This window comes from Aplysia californica, unplaced genomic scaffold (genome assembly GCF_000002075.1).
Source record: "Aplysia californica isolate F4 #8 unplaced genomic scaffold, AplCal3.0 scaffold00163, whole genome shotgun sequence".
Classification (NCBI taxonomy): domain Eukaryota; kingdom Metazoa; phylum Mollusca; class Gastropoda; order Aplysiida; family Aplysiidae; genus Aplysia; species Aplysia californica.
Genome location: NW_004797433.1, coordinates 108,268 through 114,486, shown reverse-complemented (window position 1 = coordinate 114,486; position 6,219 = coordinate 108,268). Strand labels below are relative to the sequence as shown.

Below are 6,219 nucleotides of genomic sequence, written 5' to 3'. Positions count from 1 at the left end.
GAGAGAGAGAGAGAGAGAGAGAGAGAGAGAAAGAGAGAGAGGAGGGGGGTAAAAACTCAAAGCAATGTAAGTTCAAGAACTCCCCATTCTCCGAAGACGATTAGAACCAGTGTCTCCCGCCCTGCAGGCCTGGGAAGCTAAATACTGGTTGTGCAAGACGAAGCGTGCACCATCCCCAATTCCCCCCTTTTCTTCGCTTGAAGAGAGAGAAATAATATATATTATATCGCTGCTATTTCAGAGTGTTGTGGCCGTGTTCCTTCACCCTTCACCCCGTCCCCGCCCGTGGCACTGTGAGAGGATGGCAGTGAAAGGACATCCTGATCCTGTGGACTCCTCCTTCGCCCCCCCCCCCCAGCTACCCTCCGACATATTATAACAAGGGTTCTGAGGTTCTGAGTAACAAGCGATCGATACAGTCAGAATGTAACATCCGATACGGACGCACAATCACAAGCCCCACCATTGTAATCGTAATAGACATTTTTACACATGCTCTTCAAGTGGGTTATAATTTCTAGTTTTGTTTTTTTAGTTTGGAGTAGAGATGGGCACACGCACATATGCACACACACACGCGCGCGCGCCAATACTACATTAGGCTCAGATTGGATTCTCAACCAATAGGTCGTGGGTTTGAATATGTTAGAGGATGTTCAGTCCTTGAGAAAGACACACGTTTTCCTCATTATTAGAGGCGAAAGATCTTATCAAGTGTAATTCACAGCTTGCACTGTATGCTTACCGTACACCAGGAAGCTGAGAATCTGTATTGAGCACCAGAGAGTGTTGACTGAATGAAGTGAAAGATCGGATTTTGCATGAGCTGACTGGTCTAACGTACGATTTATTTCTTAGTGTCTTGGCTGATCATACTTCTTTGTTGTGTGTTGGCTGATCAGACTTCCTTTTTGAGGTTGAGTGGTTATAAATAATTTTTTAGTGTGTTGTCTGATCTGATTTCTGAATGTGTTGACTGGTAAAACTTCTCAGTGTATATTGACAGGTCAGAGTTCTGAGAATATTAGGTGGTCATATTTCTGAAAGGGTGCTCTATGCGGGACCAGATCAGGGACGAAAATGAGACGGGTTGTTGCACATTCAATTTTCAATACCCTACTTTTACTTAACTTTTCCGACCCAACAGCCATGAGTTCTAGCCCTTCGGCCTGAATTCAATACCCTCAGCCTCAGTCACAGACTGGATACTCTCTCTCAACTTATCAAGCAACTAGTCTGAACCAAAGACAACCTGATCTGTTCAAAAGCTTAAACCAAAGGAAGTCTAAAGTTCTAGCAAAAATCCACCAAAAAATGTTCAGCATCAGAAACAAATAATGCTGAATAATCAAGCAATCAGATACAAAGGTTTATAATGTGATCATGACTTCAAATTAACATCTCCATTTTTGCATACAAACTAAGCCAATTACCGTGACTATCATTATTCTACTACCTAAACAAGAATCTAAAAATGTATACAAATAATATTGGTTGCACATAAACAGCTGGAAACCCAGCACCAACAAGAGTGTATGGCAAGAAAAACACTTTCAAATATAGAGTGAGTTCAAACTTCCAGGTATGAAGTAAATACGTAAATTTACACATTTTTAAAAGATTAAACCAAAGAGTCTTGTATCTTGTGTCTGCCTGCTCAGTCCCTCTCTGGGTTGAGTTCCAGTCCACTAATTGACAGTCTACCAATAATCTGCTCTATCTTAAAAGGTAAGTTCCACCGGACTGACCACCTTTTACCTGAGCTGTGTCCATTGGACAAAAAAAACAACTGTATAGACTACAGACTCTTTATTATTCCCTACTAGTAGAGTAGGTCCCCTGACAAAAGTGGAACAGTTGTCAACCCAGTCCAATAGTAGTAGATCACTATGTAGAACAGAAACATTAAACATGGCAGTAGACAGTTAAAGTTTACGCGTTAAGTTTAATAAAAGTGGACTGGCACCTTGTGTTTAGGAATGTCAACAGAACACTGAGTGAGACTGCATCTACATCAGGAACAATTACACAACTGCCAGAACCACTGATGTTTGCTTGCATGCATGCGCAAATATTTAATTTCTAAAAGTTTACAGCAGAAGGACTGTAACTAGCTGAATTTTTGTTTAAATCCCAAGAATGACCTCGCTCAAATATTATCTTCTTAGCCCACAGACACTCACACTGTGAGACCATGGTTCTGAATTATAATGCGTAGTACACACACACATGTGAAAGTCAAAGAATACCAAAAAAAATCATACATATGTCAAAAGCATATATACACCATTGAAAGCATGCACACAAATTCCATTTTAAATTTTGTAAAAAGGCCAACAACTACAACAAAACTCACCCTTCTGAATCCTAGTGCAACAAACGAAAGTCAAGCTGTGTCTACCAGGCCTGCTCTACACATTAAAAATTACTCTACTCTGGGCATCTGTACTCTTCAAAAACATCTAGCAGTTGAAAATAAAACTGAGAGTTGTGATTCTTACACATTTAAAATCTCGCGGTTCCATTCGGTATTTAAACTTTTCTAAGGTATTATGACAGCATGGCTGCAGCAAGCCTTCATTTTGATTCCACTGATTTGGATTTTAGGCTTCTACAGCCTTTTAAAACTCTATAACAACTAATTAGTTTAGTCCTCCTACAGGTACAAAGTTGGAAAGTTGGTGTTCAAAGCAATTTTATAATCACATCTCCTATTTCGGACAAGACAGGAAATGCAACAACATTAGTACTCATGAGACACTAAAATAGACTAACTTTTATGTTTAGCCCCTACCTACCCCCTCCTCAAAGGATGGTTAAAAAGTTAGCATCCACTTCACTTTATTTTTTTTTTAACCTAAAAAAAACAACACGAATGGTTAAAAGTCTAGCGCACACGTAATCAAACCTGCCCTACAACCACCCAGTCCATACAATCTGAATCATCTCTTTACAAATGAACAAGTTCCATTTTGTATTTATTTTAACTTGTATGATACCACTGTCCATGATGTCCAGCTTTCTAAGAACCGAAAATGTCTTGGCCAATTTTGACTAGAAATCTAGGAGTAGAGATGGGCACACGCACACATGTACACACACACGCGCGCGCGCCAATACTACATTAGGCTCAGATTGGATTCTCAACCAATAGGTCGTGGGTTTGAATATGTTAGAGGATGTTCGGTCCTTGAGAAAGACACACATTTTCCTCATTATTAGAGGCGAAAGATCTTATCAAGTGTAATTCACAGCTTGCACTGTATGCTTACCGTACACCAGGAAGCTGAGAATCTGTATTGAGCACCAGAGAGTGTTGACTGAATGAAGTGAAAGATCAGATTTTGCATGAGCTGACTGGTCTAACGTACGATTTATTTCTTAGTGTCTTGGCTGATCATACTTCTTTGTTGTGTGTCGCGCCGGTCAATAGATCGGAAGCTATTCTCCGGCGTCATACTAGGCCTAGTAAGTCTACCTTTCATTATATATTTATATTTTATCTATGGTAATTGTCTAACAACTTTATTCATTTATTTCCATCATCCATTTGCTTATTTCAAAATAATGATTCTGTTTATTTAAACGAACAAAATTGATTTTGTGTCTAGTCATATAGATCTAGATCTAGTATAGCTTGCTGTTTCTTAAATTTCTTGTTGTTGTCATTTTAGATCAATTTAAGTGATATGATATGTCGCGACTTCAGTGCTTTCTTGTCGTATATCTCCATTTTTGTAAACAGTGAAAATGTGACTCCTTCTTATGCTCACTCTTTGTTATGAACTCGCGTCAATAATTGTGAACATGTTTCTTCTTGCACCCAACATAATTCTAAATTGGAGGAATTGGGGCAGTTTGTGTCTGAAAACATTGTCTGTATCAATGGAAGTGGCACGAAGAGGTAAAGTTGTGGGAATTTTTTCCCAAGACAAACAGATGAGAGAGGTATTTGCAAATCTGCGCCGACAAATTATTATTAATTATTAATAGATCGGCGGCGCCGGAAAATAGCTTCTGATCTATTGACCGGCACAACGCCGGAGAATAGCCACATGTCCATTTCTAGATCAAGATCTACCTTCTAGATACTGCTCTGCTTAGAACTAGATCTAGATATCTAGAACTAATCTAGATTCTAGATCTAGATTCCAGACATATTGTCTTAGTCTTAGATAGATTCTAGACTAGATCTAGGCTAGATCTTGAGATACCTGTAGATCTAGTCTACTGTAATATAATCTAGAATCTAGTCTGTAGTATAGGAAGCTATTCAGTTCACTGATATAATACTCTGTTCTGAATTTTAACCCAGACAATTAGATATCTAGATCTAGATCTAGGACTACTTTAAAAAACTGCTATTCCAAGCCTGGAAGGTGGAAGTTTTTCAGCAGCAACAAATGATGAGTGGATGATGAAAATGCAGATGAACATAAACTTCAATCACGATGCGATGATCAATCTCAGTCTGCTGTGCAATTTGGCCACAGTGCTGTGTTCAGTCTACAGGTTTAGTCATTGTAAATATATATTTATGTATAATTTCTCATACGGTTCAACATGAAGGGAAAGAAGAACATTTGACAAAAATCATACATTGGGAACGGAACTGATCACAAACACTGGCTCAACCCAAACATGCCGACTGAAGAAATGCCACCTATTGCTGGAAGTTGTGGGAAGCGACAGCAGAACAGTCAGTGAGAAGGCATGAAAATATCGGCAGATTTATCCGTTAATAATCTAACTTGCACCTAACCCTGATTAGAAAAGTAGTACACATGCATAATATTTCTTTAAAATACTCACAAAAATAGGGTGCGAAATCCTGAGCACGTATTAGTGTCGATGAGATATCCACAAGTGGGTATTATCACATAATTGAAATTTCATCGCATCGCCATGTTGGATGCGGTCAGCTTGACTGAATTCTAAATTAGGAAATGAAAGGATAGTTTCGAATTTTTCTTAACTTTCGTTTTCAAAAGTATGTGACTGACTAAAATATTCATTTCTAATGATAAAAGATCCCAGGAATATACTGGGGACCTAATGTTGAAAAATACAATAAAAATTTCAAGTTCAGCAGAAAGTCATTCTTGCAGAAAGAACATTGACAAGGGCAGTAACGGCTACAAAATTGTTTTTCCAGCCTGATACTTTACAGGGTTGTCTACCTTTTAAAATACTTTGTATAAAAAGATTAGGCCCCTTGGCCTAATACATTACAAATTACAATGTATTCTGAGTTTTGGTCCCCAATGAGATAGAAGCCTTTATATTTTACCTTTTAAAATTTTCTAAAGGGTCTCTCACACTTGATCCTCTTACTGTGACTGCACTCGCGAGTAACCATCTGGCGAGCAAAAGAGAAGACAGCTCCTTCACAATGAATATATTACTGAAAAAGAAAGGAATACAGCAAGGGCAGTGGAAACTCGTCAACTCCCGCAACCCAGGAAGCCGAATCAGCGATCAGATGGAGACCATCAGTATCACATCCTTATGATGGACTCCTCTGGGGAGGTGTGAGGAGTTATAAAAAGAATCCGTGCTATGAAGACCCCAAATCTGGAGAGAATCTAACACACACACACACACACACACACACACACACACACACACACACACACACACACTTACACACACACACACACACACACACATGCGCGCGAGTAGCTATCCACCCTCATCTCTGACCTCCTTCCCCACAGCCATGCTAACCAAATCCACAAATCCACATACGCACACACTCACACACAAATATCCTGCAATCCCATTGCTTTCGTTACGGATCCTACTTGGATTAACGTACTTAATTCTTGATTTTGAAAAACACCAGAAGTCCCGTTCTCTTTCTAGGCCCAAATTCATTCCTTGTGTAAAACAACCTTAACAGCGTACGGTCTTCCAGTGTGTACACTTCTTGATTGGACTCTCAACTTGATAGAGACATGAGGTTCAAAATCGAGAACAGAATCATCAGCGGCCACCAGATCTGCGACAGGCATCAACGATCATGGTTCTCCATTCATTCCTTTGCTCGGATGCTCTAAAAAATTTGCACTATTTTGACCTTTCCACTTCACCCATCTGTTAAGGATCTCCAAGACAGTTGCTATGGGTCTACCCCTCCCTCGTTCGACTTAAATGTTGCGAGCGAGAGCTATAATAATATATTCCTGGCCTTTATGTCTATTAAAGCTCAAGTCTCCC

At 39.4% G+C, this 6,219-nt stretch overlaps 1 protein-coding gene across 4 annotated transcripts in view; it reads right to left on the bottom strand.

The window, feature by feature from the left end:
• Positions 1 to 5,008, bottom strand: part of LOC101860974 (rho GTPase-activating protein 5) — a 93,005-nt gene extending 87,997 nt beyond the window's left edge. Inside the window, exon 1 of one of the 4 annotated variants that reach the window (XM_035969613.1) lies at positions 4,813 to 5,008. The gene's annotated coding sequence lies outside the window, so the exon portion shown is untranslated. The remainder of the gene's footprint in view (positions 1 to 4,812) is intronic. The other 3 variants (XM_035969612.1, XM_035969614.1, XM_005097768.3) reach the window with 3 other exon arrangements.
• Positions 5,009 to 6,219: the final 1,211 nt, after the last annotated feature.